Source organism: Neovison vison, chromosome 2 (assembly GCF_020171115.1).
Source record: "Neovison vison isolate M4711 chromosome 2, ASM_NN_V1, whole genome shotgun sequence".
NCBI lineage: Eukaryota > Metazoa > Chordata > Mammalia > Carnivora > Mustelidae > Neogale > Neogale vison.
The window spans coordinates 156923883-156939719 of record NC_058092.1 but is presented as its reverse complement, the minus strand read 5'-3'; the positions used below and the strand labels follow the sequence as shown (position 1 = coordinate 156939719).

The 15837-nt window shown below is 45.5% G+C and overlaps 1 pseudogene; it reads right to left on the bottom strand.

The window, feature by feature from the left end:
• LOC122899229 overlaps positions 1–15837 on the bottom strand; it is a 52624-nt pseudogene that overhangs the window by 26724 nt on the left and 10063 nt on the right.

Below are 15837 nucleotides of genomic sequence, written 5' to 3'. Positions count from 1 at the left end.
GTTGATTCTCCAGTTCTTTAAGGTGTAGAGACAGCTGCTTTGTTCTGGATTTTTCAATTTTTTTGAGGGAGGCTTGGATGGCTATGTATTTCCCCCTTCAGACCACCTTTGCTGTATCCCATAGGTTTTGGACCGAAGTGTCTTCATTCTCATTGGTTTCCATGAATTGTTTCAGTTTTTTTTTTTTTTTTTTTGATCTCCTGGGTTCAGCTACGTGGCAGGATACAGTGTCAATGTACAGAAATCAGTGACTTTCTTATACACTAACAATGAAAATACAGAAAGGGAAATTAGAGAATCGATTCCATTTACTATAGCGCCAAGAACCATAAGATACCTGGAAATAAACCTAACCAAAGAGGTAAAGGATCTGTATTTGAGGAACTACAGAACACTCATGAAAGAAATTGAAGAAGACACAAAAAGATGGAAGATCATTCCATGCTCTTGAATCGGAAGAATAAACATTGTTAACATGTCTATACTGCCTAGAGCAATCTATACTTTTAACGCTATTCTGATCAAAATTCCACTGGTATTCTTCAATGAGCTGGAGCAAATAATCCAAAAATTTGTATGGAATCAGAAGAGACCCCGAATTGCTAAGGAAATGTTGAAAAACAAAAATAAAATGGGGCGCATCACGCTACCTGATTTTAAGCTTTACTACGAAGCTGGGATCACCAAGACAGCATGGTACTGGCATAAGAACAGACACATAGACCAGTGGAGCAGAGTAGAGATCCCAGATATGGACCCTCAACTCTATGGTCAAATAATCTTTGACAAAACAGGAAAAAATATACAGTGGGAAAAAGACAGTTTCTTCAATAAATGGTGCTGGGACAGCTATATGTAGAAAAATGAAGCCATCTTATACAAAGGTGTTCTTTGGGAGACCTGTTGCGACCAGGGCAGGAAAACATTGACAGTTCAGCATCAGGCAGTGAGGGCTTCCTCCCTGTCTATGAGAACGTGGGAGCCAAGGGCTTTTCTCCACCACCAAGAACAGCTACATATCTCTGGACCTGAGAGGGTATACAACCACTGAAGATGTGGAAATACTCCCCAATTCAGAAGATTTTAGAACAGGAGGGGGTTCTTATGGTCCCTTCGATAAAGACAAACACAAATCCTGTCCAGGAATGCCTGTGAGGTTCTTTCAGTTAAGGGACCAACGTTTGGCTTTGGCTCAGGTTATGATGTCAGGGTTATGGAATTGAGCCCTGAGTCAGGCTATGGAAGGCATGGGGAGCCTGCTGAAGGGTCTCTCTCATCCTCTGAAACTTCCACTCCCCCCCCCAAAAAAAAGAACAGGAGTGAGAGAGAGAGAACGTGTGCCAAAGTCCACTCAGACATCCATTTGTAAAGATGCCCTGGATTTTTTACTCAAGATGAATGGTCCAATAAAACAAGTGTGGGCAGAATGTCGATCACCGAGAAAATGTTTATTTATAAAGTTAGGCTGCAATAACTCAGGACTCTGCTACCAGGGGCAACCTGGAGTTCAGAAGTTTTGTGTGGGGCAGGGACTTGCAGAACCTTCTCCATATGTGCCAAGAAGTAATTTTCCCCTGCAGCCAACTCTAGACATTCTGGTTAAGGGTACATCACCAAGTTAATCAACAAGAAGAGGCTAACTTTTCCTCCTGAAGAAAGACAGAAGCTAGTAAGAAAGATACCCAGGTCAAGGCCTGAACCTCAGCCCAGGCGGGAGGTTCAGAATAAGACAACTTACCACTGAGATGCACGTGCACCAAGGAGATGACAGCGGTCACACTCCTGGATGTGCTGCACTTCCATCTGCACCAAAGACACAGAGGCCAGATAATTTGGATGCTGCCCAGGAGGCCACGCCCCCTAAGTCTTGAAGCACCACCTGTAAAAACAAAGAGAGCATTAACTCGAGGTCTCAGGACCTGCAAGTGGGGAAACACAAAGTCTGCCATGACGGAAAGCAGGCTCCTCCATCCCAGCAGGGAGTGCAGGATCAAGGAGGCCAAAACCAGGGCCCCACCATCTGTCAAAGTCTTAACATAGCTTCTGGAAGAACTCCCCCTAATACATGCTTAGAGATTTGACTGCCAGGAGTTCCATGAGGCTGAAATGGGCCTCTGGTCTTTACTTGCTAAGACATGGCTCTTGTGGACCCTGGAACTCAACAAGAAAAACAACAATAACAACTGCCTTCGTCTTCCCCAATACCCTTCCACTTCAGGGCCCTGGCTATGACAGATGTCACACTGTGCACATTTTGCCCTGATAAACACCAACCCTCCAATAAAGCACAGAGCATAGAGCCAGGCTTGGGAACCCCGGTGACCTGGCTGGCTGCCATGGCTGCCTGGGTCTGCCTGCCTCCGCCCCTCCCTCCCTGGCTCCAGTCCTTTCCTATGAGCATCTGTCTGGGCCCTGGGACTCTGGATGTGCCCCAGGGGCCCTGGGCCCTGGGTGCAGGCCATCAAAAAGCAGTTGAGGGGCCGCAGACTCCAGCAGGCCAGCGATGTGCTCCCTCAACACAATTACCGTGGTGATCAACGTGGGCCCAGGTGCTAGATCGAACTATAGCCCCGCCTTCCTGCTCAAACACAGGGGGCGCCTCAGAAGCAAGGCACATTGGCCCCAAATAACCTGCCCCTTAGCCCCCAGCCCACCGGCCTGAATATCCCCTGGGGACAGAAGCCCCAGACACCAACATAACCTCCACTCCAGGCAGCACATTTCACTCGTCCTCACGTCTTGCACAGGATGTCTGATGGGTCCAGAAAAACCCACCTACGGTATGGCCTGTGTGCTGCTGTGATGTTAGGAACCCTTCACCTCCCCAGAGTTTGAAAGGTCACCTGACCCATTTCAGAGGGCTGTCCCAGCGACCATGCCCACTTCTCCTGCCAGCCTGGGACTCTCCCTGCAGAAGGAATGCCCATGATGGCTGGCCAGAGGCATGACACTCTAACTGCCCCAGCTGACCCTAGCAGGAGCCCCAGCAGAGGAGGGGAGAAGGGACAGGGCCTTTGTCTCAGAATGAGCCCACATAGTGCTCCACGAGACATGACATCCCTCTGGGAGGCACCAAAGAAAGGGCAGCTAGGACAACAAACTCAGGGGCTTCATCATATCACAAAGGGCTATAAACAATGAGCCACGGGGCTTTCTCAGACCTGAGAAGGGACTGTTACCAGCTGACGTGGATATCGGGTTGCTACAGGCCCACCTGGCACCGTGGGCCACCGAGCACAGACTTCTCAGCAGAGGCCAAGGTCCGCACATGCCTGGATTCCCCAGGAGGCATTCCCTGCCTCTCTCTGGCAGCACATCCTGGGAAGCAGGAGGATACCTCCAGGGGTGAAATAATCCTTCAGTTCTGAGGGCAAGACTGGAAGCATCTCTCTGTCCATTGGGTTGGTCCAGCCCTCCACAGATCTCCTCATTCCCAGCAGGGATCTGGAACCCACAGTCTCCCCTTCCCACAGTTCCCTGGAACCATGCTTCTCAACAGGGGCATGCAGCCATACCCCTGAGAGAGGCAGCCCAGGACTCCCAGAGGGCAGGGGCACCCAGAGCATACCGGTCTCCCTCACAAACACCTCCACGGCACGCTAGATGGGCTCAGGCTGATGATCTCGGAGGCTGGTGGGATGACCCCAAAGGGCCGGTATTTCTTCACACCTACAGGTGGAAAGAGACAAGGATCAGGGGGTCGGGAACCACCTCCTTCTCTTGGAACTGCACTGAGCTTGTGCGGGCAAAGCCCTGGGCATCCCCAGAGGGTGTGTGGTGCGGTGTCCTCCTCCTTCCCTGACCAGGGACTTTCATCCACCCAGCACAACAGCAGACCCACACAGCCCCTAGGAGCTGAGGGTCAAGGGGACAGCAGGCTTGCTTCCAGAGGAAGAACACCGGTGCCAGAACACATCGGCATGGGTCTTGCCATTCCTCCAGAATCTCTCTGTGAGAACGGATGAGGAAAGGCCCAGCATCGGAGCAAGAAATGCACTGCTTGGCCTCTTGATTATTTTAAATGGTCGTCTTCCAGTGGCTTCTACCTTGCGTTTCTCCTTGCAGTACTACTGAAAATGTCAAAATCAGTTTTCCTCCAAGAATGCAATTCAGCCATCAGGACTATCCAGAAATGAGACCCTAAGTCCCATCGAGATGGGCCGTCCTCAAGTCTTCTTCTTAGCGGGATGCAGTCTGAAGACTCAACTAGCTTGGATGATGCAGGAACTAGGAACCTGCCACCTTCCAGGGGCAGAAGGTACCTGAAGCAGGATGCCACCCACCCAGACAGTGAGAAGATATGGTAGGAAATCACACTCGGATTGTTGCTGTTTTCCTGTTAGAAGGATGGCAGAAAAGATATAGACGAGAATTCTCAAGGAAGATTCATCACGATGGAAGCTTTGCTAAGAGAGCCACTCTGAAACTAGAGTGTGAAGGACGATCAGGAAGGAAAGTATAGGCACATCTCTTGTGTCAAATGTCCGAGCACCGTGAATTTTTGACGTCCGGCCCATGGACCTGCTCAGTGACAGATCTCCCACCACCTGGTACACATCCCTCTACTCTGGACTGAAAGAGAGACACCTGTTAGCTGCCAGCACTCATCGTTGTCCTTGCAAAACATGTGCCTGTTCTTTTCCCTCCTGAACCTGTACTCCCTGCTCAAAATCGGGAGCACACCTGATTTATCTCCACTCTGTGTCTCCCAGATGACCATCCCTAATTCCCCAAACAGAAGTGTCCCATTTTTTTTTCTTTTCTTTTCCATCACCCACTTCTTTACTGACACAAAGATGCACCAAGGCAAAGGGCCACGGTAGGCTATTTATACATCGTCAGGTGACGGCAAACATCAGAGGAAATGTTCAAATGCCAAAGTCCACTTCACCTTAAATTCAGATTCCTGAAATAAGTGGGTTTCCAATTCAGTCTTTTTTGGAAAATTTCTTTCCAAAGAACCATCCCTGGCGGTCAGAAATAAAATGTCTGTTTTGGTGGTGCCTGGATGGCTCAGTGGGTGAAAGCCTCTGCCTTCAGCTCAGGTCATGATCCCAGGGTCTTGGGATCGAGCCCCACTTTGGGCTCTCTGCTCCACAGAGACCCTGCTTCCTCCACTCTCTCTGCCTGCCTCTGCTTACTTTTGATTTCTGTCTGTCAAATAAATAAGTAAAATCTTAAAAAAAAGTCTATTTTGACAGAACATCAAAATCCATCCAATTTCCTCCACTGTAGTCTCTAAGATACTCTAAATAGCTAGACTTGTCTTCACACCACCACCACCAAGGAAACCCTCGCCAAGTCTTAAACTCCAATTAATTGTTATCTGACATTTTCCAAAAGGACAGAGATGACTGGGTATTATTCAAAACTTCTTAAAAGTACATATTTTTATAACATTATTAAGAAAGGTTTCCAAAACTGTGCCAGAAAAATGATCTATTTAGATATCAATGGGGTAAAAGGGTCTAATTTTGTTACCTGAAGCAGCATGACGATTGTATTGTCCTGTGTAAATAAATGCTGTTACTAGTTTGGTTTTGTTCTCCTACCATCGAATTATGTTCCAGAACTCATAAAATATCTTCATTTTCGTATCATTTCCATTAACTTGTTGATTTATATTGTAAGGAATTTATTCACTTCTTTGGCAGAGAGAGAGAGAGCTCCCAAGCAGGCCGAGCAACAGGCCAATGCAGAAGGAGAAGCAGGCACTCCTTCCCTGAGCAGGGAGCTTGACTCGGGCTGGATCCCAGGGCCTGGACCTGAGGCGAAGGCAACTGCTGAAGCGACTGAGAAACCCAGGTGCTCCAGGTAGAAACTACTGTAAAGAAATCATGTTATATTTGCTGCCTGTAAATGCCTACATCCCCTGGGTTGTTGCCAAGGAGTTATCAATGGTCACTTTCCAAGAGACCACATGGCAGTGGCCAGGCCCGCAGGGACTTACAATGGATGTGGCCCCCTGCATGCAGGCTCCCGGGAGTGCACGCACAAGGGGTGAAACGAGCAGAGAGGTTTTGGTTCCAAACACTCCAGAGTGCACAGACTGACCTCGGCAGACAAGAGGGTCCTACCAGCTGTCAGATGCCTCATCCTCTGTGTCCATGCAGGGACACCACATGTGCATGCCATGTATGCAGGTCATGGAGGTGCCATCCAGTGCTGGAGACGACCCGCTGTCCACAAAGGGCAACCCTCCCTGCAGACCAGAAATGGAGGATGGGGGGCTGGCAAGAGGGTGGTCAGTGCACTAAGGGCCTTTGAAAATGGACAGCCAGGGAGAATCCAGGGTTTTCAAAAGGTATCTCTCTGTCCCCTGCAGAAAGGGCACCTTGTGATCCAAATTAATGCAGCTCACTGAAAAATGACAAACGTATGTTTGTATCCTTAGCTTGTGGCTCAGGCACTCTGCCCCACAGAGATTAGGAACTGTCACCCTTGGCCCCAAGGGGCTCCTGGAAGGCACACAGGGCCTTCATGGGGAGGGGAGCCCTGCAGGAAGCCCTTTACATATTTTCCTATTTTTAAAAAATTTATTTTTTATTTTCAGCATAACAGTATTCATTATTTTTGCACCACACCCAGTGCTCCATGCAATCCATGCCCTCTATAATACCCACCACATGGTACCCCGACCTCCCACCCCCCACCCCTTCAAAACCCTCAGGTTGTTTTTCAGCGTCCATAGTCTCTCATGGTTCACCTCCCCTTCCAATTTACCCCAACTCCCTTCTCCTCTCTATCTCCCCATGTCTTCCATGCTATTTGTTATGCTCCACACATAAGTGAAACCATATGATAATTGACTCTCTCTGCTTGACTGATTTCACTCAGCATAATCTCTTCCAGTCCCGTCCGTGTTGCTAGAAAAGTTGGGTATTCGTCCTTTCTAATGGAGGCATGATACTCCATAGTGTATATGGACCACATCTTCCTTATCCTTTCGCCTGTTGAAGGGCATCTTGGTTCTTTCCATAGTTTGGCGACCGTGGCCATTGCTGCTATAAACATTGGGGTACAGACGGCCCTTCTTTTCACTCCATCTGTATCTTTGGGGTAAATACCCAGTAGTGCAATTGTAGGGTCCTTATTCAACACAGCAGGAATGACTAAGGTGAGGGGCAGAGGGAACAGTACTCCCCCTAAGTAGGGAGCCTGATGCTAGTTTGGTCCTGGACTCCAAGAGCAGGACCTGCGCCGATGACCAATACTCAACCTATTGAGCCACCCAAGAACTTCTGGAGAGACTGTGAAATAATCTCGTATTAATAGGAGTTTTCCAGAGTAGCAGATAGTAAAATGAACATTTCAGTCTCTTAGGTGCCCTCAGGAGTATCCTTTTTTAATGTCCAAAAATGCAGTTAGTTAGCTTACAGCACAGTATTGTGTTCTGCAGTACAACTCAGGACTCATCACTTCTCTCCACCACTCAGAGCTGACCATAACAAGTGCCTTCTTCAATGCCCATCATCAATTGGCCCCTCCCCAACCCACTTCCCTCCATGACCCCACAGTGTGCAGGGATACCTTCACCCTGAGAGTTCTGTCATGAGCCATCACCACGGTGACCTGATGACACGCATCCATCCTTCTGTTTCAACTGTCACTATGTGAGCTGAGCCCCTGGCATTTGGGTGAACGGGTAAAAAGGTCCCCACAATGGGAAATCTCAACTGCTGTTCTACGGGTATGTGCCTATCAATTTTCTCAATTCTCTTCTCTCAAGCTGGCTGCCTCCCTTTTTCAGAGACCAGCTTCTTCTCTTTGGCTTTTCCTAACCACCCTCTGATTCCTCCTCTGGGTTCGATACCTGTATTTGTTCATTTGTCTGTGTTATTTCATTGGGATTTCATGGGGAAGCTGCCTTCCTTAAATCGCTTCTACTTTCAGAAAACCATACTCTTTCTGAATGCCAATTTTGGACACAGTCCTACAGGGACAACACACATCACACGCCACACTTCTCTCCCTGGATCAGGAGAATCTTGTGTGATCAAGGCACCACATTTGAGGGGAGCGAATTGCCGGTCACCTCTTCCTGATGGACATGACAAAATCAGAGAGGAATGGTCAGTGGTCAAAATGCAGCTGTTGTTAGAAGGAGAGACACTGGAAGATAGTGGGGTGTTCTCATGGGTTGATGTGGAGGGCTTCACAGGCCGTCTGCTTGATGCCTGGGAGTGGATGGAAATGGGCTGTGCCACTGGGTGGATGGACAGAACACACGGCAGCTGAACAATGGACTGTCTCCTGCTTTCAAAGGTACTGCTGGCTGGGTTCTCCAGGCCCGGCCTAGGGAGGGAGACAGGAGACTGTCCGCTAAACCTACAGTCTCCAGAGGGGATCAAGAGACCTGAGAGTAGACAGGGGATGCTGGCAAAAAATAAGAGAGTAGGGAGGGACTCAGTCCAGCCAGCGTAGCCTCACTTCCATCCAGGCTCCTCAGAGCAGTCTGCACATCAAGTGTGGGCCACTCACATTCATCCGTCTCCTCCCTGAAACCAACCACCCCCAGCCCACATGGCCACCTCCATGTTTGTTTGTACCATCAACTGCTCCTCGGGATTGGCGAGTGAGTTCTTGGCAGGGTCAAAGTGTGACCTTTGGGAGCGGAAGGCAAGAGAGTTCTCGGCAGGGTCCTATGTGACCGCTGGGAGTTTGAATCAGCTTGGGAGCCAAGCAGAACCCCAGGAGCCGTGAGCTTCAACTGGCCTTCAGGACGGCCTTGGGCGACTGTGCTGACCTTGCAGAGAAGTGAGGGAACGTGGCCCATGCTACACATTCCTGGTCCTTCACTAGGGCCCCATTGGTCAGAAACCGCCACATAGTTGATGTCAAGGCCCCAACACAGAGGAAACTCCCACTCTTCCTCAGGTAAACTCATTTTTCCTCAAGATTTTATTTGAAAGACAGAAAGACAGAGAAGGAGAGAGAGAGAGACAGAGAGTGCCAAGATCGCAATCTGGGGGAGTAGCAGAGGGAGAGGAAGAAGCAGGCTCCTCTTTCGAGCAGCGTGCACAATGTGGGCCTCCATCCCAGGACCCTAGGATCAGGTCCTGAGCTGAAGGCAGAAGGTTCAATGTCTGAGCTGCTTGGTCACCTCGGTAACGTCATTTTTTGCTTCTGAGGGACAACCAGTGTTTGATTTCTCTTTTCATTAACATCTGAGCATGGACATGCCAGAGGAGAGAGACAATGTCCTTGGTGCTGAGAGCCTGCCGTGAAAGGACATGAAAGGACAGCGGATTGAGACAGGCACTGGGCAAACATCACCACCATTGCTTAGGCAATGGATGGTCCTGAGCATTTTCCACCAGGTCATTCTATGGGAAATGACTTTGAAATGGGTTGCCCAAGAAAATGGGATGTGGGAGTTTTGACATAACAAGCCAGAGCCATTTCTGGAGGTCATTTTCTCCTTCTCTGAATCATGGTGATGAAGTTCTAGACCTAGGTGAGGTTCAGTGGGCTGAGGTCCAGAGATGATGACCCAAGAAATAATTCTTGAGACATCTTTGGTGCAAAATAGTGGTTTATTAAAGCACGGGGACTGGACCCGTGGGCAGGAAGAGCTGCTGCCCTGGGTTGGGAGACATGGTAGGTTATGGGGAGGGGAAGGGAGATTTCAACAGAGCTTTCATATGCTAAAGAGGGCCTACAAGGTGCTGGCATACCAGAGGCCTTGAGGCTTGATCAATGCCTTTTGGCAAGCCATTCATATTTCTGCTATCAAGCGTCTTTGTTAGTGAGATTTGGTTTAGAAGAAACTTAACTTTATTTAGGGCTTGACGAATAGAGTTATTTGCCTCTGGAAATTGTGCTATTGATAAGGTAACTTCTTTGTAGATCTCTAGGACATTTGTAAACCAAGGGAGACTCTGTCTTGCAGGATTGTGATCTCTGCAAGTTAACTGTTTCTTATGGCGGTCAGGGGTGCCTGAGGAATGCTACACATATTACTGAGGGTGAGTGGATGGAGAGGGAGTGCAAGGTTCCAGCTTTTTCTTTGTCTTCAGCCAGCCTCCTGCTCCCTCATTATTCCCCCCTGAACAATTTTGACCCTTAGAATCTTTAAGGTAGTTGAAGATGGAAGGTCTCATCTTCTGTAAATGCTTCCTGCTGAATAGGGGCGTAGAGTCGTCCCTGCCTATTCGAGTCAACATTGATCAGGTGAGGAACGTATAGGGGAGTTATGAAAGGTGGAGGCAGCTGAATCCAGCGCGGTCAGTGAAGAAGTGTCTCTGTGCGTGGTCAGGATCATCTGTCGTGGTGAAATCATTGCAGCAATGGAGTCTCTGCAACAAGTAGAGAAACACTGAACAAAGCAACATATTAAGATTAGTAAGGCTTGGGGCGCCTGGGTGGCTCAGTGGATTAAAGCCTCTGTCTTCAGCTCGGGTTATGATCCCAGGGTCCTGGGATCGAGCCCTGCATCGTGCTCTCTGCTCAGCAGGGAGCCTGCTTCCTCCTCTCTGCCTCTCTGCCTCCTTGTGATCTCTGTCTGTCAAATAAATAAATAAAATCTTTAAAAAAAAGATTAGTAAGGCTATAAGAATGAGAAACCCAAGAAAGAGATTTTTAATTGATGGCCACAGTCCTCCTCCAAACCAGGAACTTAAACCACTCACTGAGAGAGAGAAGGATCTTGTAAGGGCCTTGATCTGAGTATTCATATCTTTTATTAGTCCTGTGATATTTTTGTGATAGTCTGAGATGTACACGCAACATTCTGCTTTGATAGTTGCACATGTGCCACCCTGTGTTGCTGTCAGGACATCTAAGGCCATTCTATTTTGTAGGACTGCCTTGCATATCTGTGAGACTTTGGTATTAAGTAGGGAGATGTTATTTAGTGAATCATTGAGTGCCTTTGTAGTATATTTACTAAGGACTTCTACATGCCACATGACATCCTTTAGTCCCCTAGATGGAACAAAAATGGATGCTAAGTGATCATACCATTTAAAAACAGATCATATCCATCTTTGCTTTAAATTGGGGAGATTAGCTGGAGTGGTGATAGTCTTAGTAATACACACATGAATCCAGGCAAATTCTAAAGAACAGTGACTTATCCACCCTTGAGGAAGGCAGGGCCACAGGTTAGTTCCACATATCCAGTGGGTTCCGTTTGAAGCTGACCATCTAATGCCAGGTTGCCTTACCCAATCAGTAGCAAACCAGTCAGTAGCCTGGAGTACTATTATTTGGGAACACATTTCTAATGATAGCCATCCTAGATATCGTGTGCTATTTGCCCAAGTATCATACGTATGATTCTTTGTTCCCAGCAGAAAACTGTCTTTTGACTGAGCTGTCCAATAATGGGTGTGAAGCCACAAATATGTATCCCAGATTTGATATATGCCATCCTCAGTATAGCAATAAGGAGAGATTTGTAACTTAGGCCCATATTTGATTGGGAGTTATAACTGGCTTGACAGCAATCTCCTTTCCTTCCAAATAGCTCCATGGGCATGTAGTACCAGGAAGGCATATTTGGAGTCAGTGTTAATGTTTATTTTTAAGGCTTTGGCAATTACAAAGTGCTAGTGAACACTATGGCATATATAGCTTTTCTTATTCTTTTTATGAAAACTATTGTCATCAGTAATCCAACTGTCATTTATATTTTCAACAGGGGCTTCTTAAATCTGACCAAATAGAGTAAGCAAGATCAATAACCTCTGAACAGTTTTTGCTCTATAGAGAAAGAGGTACAATGGTCAGGTTCAGGCATAGAGGTAACTAGGTTTAAAGTTTGACAACTTTTAAGTATTATTTCTGGCATATCTGTAAGTATGGCCCAGTATTTAATAAGTCAGCCTCCATCATCCATTGGTGGCCTTTGGCTTCTAAGACAAATCTGGACCTGATATGAAGTCATTATAGTCAGGGACTGTCCCATAGTGAGCATTGAGGCTCTTTTTACAAGGAATGCTGTTCTATGCTTAGCTAAAGCATCTATTTGCAATTGTACCTCAACAGAGGTGGTCTCTAGGATAAATATGACTAAGAGATGAAACCATTAAGTGCCCTTTGAGTGGCCCAGCCTTAACAATATCCTGAATACAGAGGATCACTGGCAAGTGGGAGAAAACTGGCAAGTGGGGAGATAAGGGGAGTCCCACATGCATCATCCAATCCATTCAAAGAAAGTGGGGTCATCCATTATCTGCACAAGTCCTAATAACATAGTTAATCCTATGGAGCAGGTACGCTGGCTTTTAGGCAACTTCATTATCCCAGCCACACAAAAGGTTTTAGTTAAGTTATACAATTGTAGGGGAATCAATCCCATTTTCCAGTTGTTTAATCATGTGCCATGGGGTTCTGCTAATATCCCCACAAAATAATAAGATCGACTAAAGAAGCTATTGTGCAACTTCTCTGAAGTTTACCACAAATTGTTTAGCTTAGATAAACAAACATTTAAAGACAATCAAATCTAGAATTTAACATCCATAAAGGTGTGTTACTAAAACATAGTTTTTCTCTTTAAATTAACCCTCATTTCCAGAGATAGCCAAATCAGGACTAATTCACTTGAGAAGTCCAGTTTTAACAAACTTGGCCTATTATTTACATAAGCTCAGCAAGAACAGTGAGTGTGATAATATAGATCTTTTAGAATCTGCTTTGCTGGAACTTCTTATAAGGAATCTCTAGGTTGAACTTTTAGTAGCCTCTCCAGGCCAGAAGCCAAGCCACATACTTGCCATCAGGCATGCCTGCCATACCTGTCGATTTGGGTGAATTCTTCTTCCTGAGGTTCCCAAAGTATCCTGCCAGGAAGTGACATTCTTGACTCACCTGGTGAGGCTGCTGACAACTCTGTAAGCAAGGTATCAGGCCAACAGTCCCAAGGGGCTTTATGGCTCCAGGTTTCATAAAGTCAACCTTAGTTCCTTAAAGCTATCTAGTCATATCTGAGTCTATGCATGTCTTTCTCAAACATGACATTCCAGTCAAAGCCTTGGTAAAATAACCCATGTTTCCAATGCTGTCCTGTTATAAGGAGAACAGACTCTTATTGAATTTATGCAAATGACTGATTGCCAAGGAAGAAAGAATACTTACTGAGCCTTTTTTGTTTCAGAGGGTTCAGACAGAGAGAAAAGTTGAATGCCTTAATTTGTTTACAAATCAATACTTTTACATCTCTGTAAGTTACAGATAACTTAAGAAAAAATATCCCTAGTCTGGAAGAGCAAACATTAGAGAACAAGCAATGTCTAAAATAAGACAAAACATTAAGAGACACAACACTATAATCTTTTAATTCATTTAGTCCCATGTTACTAAATCTGGTGAATGCAGCTTTAGTTAGTTTTGGAAATTCTTACCCATTTCAGTTTTAGGATTTTCAAGTATATCAAATATCTGTATTTGTCCTGAAAGTCCTTTATATGAATCTCCTTGAAGATAAAACTCATTTTACAAGAGAATTAAAACAATTACAAATGACAAAAACTCAGAATGGATATGGTTAGAGCTGACAAGACGAGAGTTTACAATTTAGCTGGCAAGGAAATCAGGTTATTTCTGTGACACATAACGTTTCCGTAATTACAATATCAAGTGATGATCTCTCAAAACATTAAAACTTTAGGAAATGCATAATCTCTATAATAGTTGTAGCATTTTCCCAAATGTAACCCAAGGTTTATCATTAGTTTAGCAGTATTTCAAGAGTAACTTAGCATACCAAGGAAAAGCCTGAGATACCAAGGAAAAGCCCGAGTTAAAGAGATTTACAACTTAAATCTTGTCAGTATTTGCTAAAATAATATAAAGTTTTAAAGCACATGCCTAAATATAATTAGGGATGTTAAACACGTGATAAAACAAAACATAGAAACTGGGTTTTCGGGGCTGGTGAAGAGAAAACCATTTACATTTTCTTAACAGCAGATCAATTAATCTAAGAAATCTTTGTCCTTTTTTTTTGTTGTTTATTTGACAGACAGAGATCACAAGTAGACAGAGAGGCAGGCAGAGAGAGAGAGAAGCAGGTTCACTGCTGAGCATAGAGCCCGATGCGGGACTCGATCCCAGGACCCTGAGATCATGACCTGAGCCGAAGGCAGCGGCTTAACCCACTGAGCCACCCAGGCTCCCCCAGAAATCTTTGTCCTTTTGAACAGAGACAATTTCAGTCTTACACCAATGTACTTTTAAAACCCATTTATTTCAATCTTAGTCCGTCCTGACCATAGCTAAAATTCCTTTTATGAAGATTTCTCTTCACAAACCTTCTACAACTTTCTTTTGCATTCAGGTTTTGTCCCAAATAATTTCTTTCCAAACCACCATCTCACTTAGGACAAAATTACCTTCTCTTACCCTCAAGAAAATGTATTCCCATTACTTAAATCTTTCTTACATATCATCTACTTTCCTACATACAGAGTTTCCCTTATTTCCATAGTCTTAGTTACACTAAGCCGAATTTTATACTCTTAGAAACACATTTAGTTATTAAGCAATTGTGATCTGTTACAACAGAATTCTTCAGATGGCAAATTTATGAATCAGTTAAGCGCAAAACATGTTTACCAATAGATTTAAATACTCTTAGTTTCTTTGCAGTAAGAAGTCAAAAGCACAAACCTACATCTAGTAATTAATGACTTAGCATTTTACCCTGTTTGGTTAAGACCTAGATGTCCATAATTTAATTATATTTGTTTTCCAAGCAAAACTTTAAACTTTCAGATTATCAAAGACTTTGAAAGCTACTTCAGCAATTATCCATTAAAAGTTTGAGACAGACAATTAACCATCAGTTTAGTCATCTCTTTGCTAACAAATTTTAACAAATAACACAAGCTTATTTGACCTTCAGTAAACTTTGATTGAATAAAAGCTTCACATTTACTGCTGTAACTTCAAAGACATGTCTATCTTAATTAAACCAACAAACTTAACTTAGTTCAAATACTGATTTACATTCCACCTGGGCCCACTCCACTTCTTTGAATGTTTACCTGAGACATGCATGGGAAGATCTAGAGTGGGAGGGGTGTTAGATCTAAGGACTGTTCTTCTTGCTCCTTGACAGTGAACAGAGAAGGAGCTGTGGTGCATGATTTAGAGGCTAGTCATGCAGGCCACACACACATTGGTACAGAAACAGGAGTAGGGGGAAACAGAGGAAACAAGGTGCTGCCAATAGGCAGAGAAAGAATTCTCGGTTTTAGAGCTCATAAGTCCCAACAGAGGAGCAGACGCCATGCTTTCCCACCAGTGAGGGGGAAGGGGTTAAGCAGTCCAAGTCGGGCCAGAGAAGACAGGGAAACTTCCCCGAAACAAAGGGAGTTTCAGCAGCTGCTTGGGAATATTCCTTACAGTCTTTGTCTCAAGTTAGACTAACCCCAATTGGCTCCAGTTATAGCCATTAACACGGGAAGTGAGTGAGGGAGAAGCCCCCACATCTATTAGGAGAAACAGAGAGAAATAAGGTCAGAGTCCACTTTGCTAGGGATGGCCCAGCAAACTGGGCTTATCTGAAGTTCTACTAACATAATTATCATCCAGCATGTCAAAACTAAGTTTACTAGCTGACTCATTTGGGCAAACACATTCTGCAAAAGCCCCTTAGTCTGGGGTCCTGGTGCAGAGCAATGAAGGCCTAGGTATGAGCAATGAAGGTGTCCTAGGTCCATTTTCCCCATTTCCTGCAGAGGAGACCTAACTGATAGATCCCACTGAGCCCATGCAGTGTTACAGGAGCTCAGTCCTTTCCTAGGTTTTGCAATCCAAATTATTTCCAGTGGGTTAAAAGGCACCCCAAGGTAGAATCCTTGGGAACTGAAGACGCCTACTGAGGCC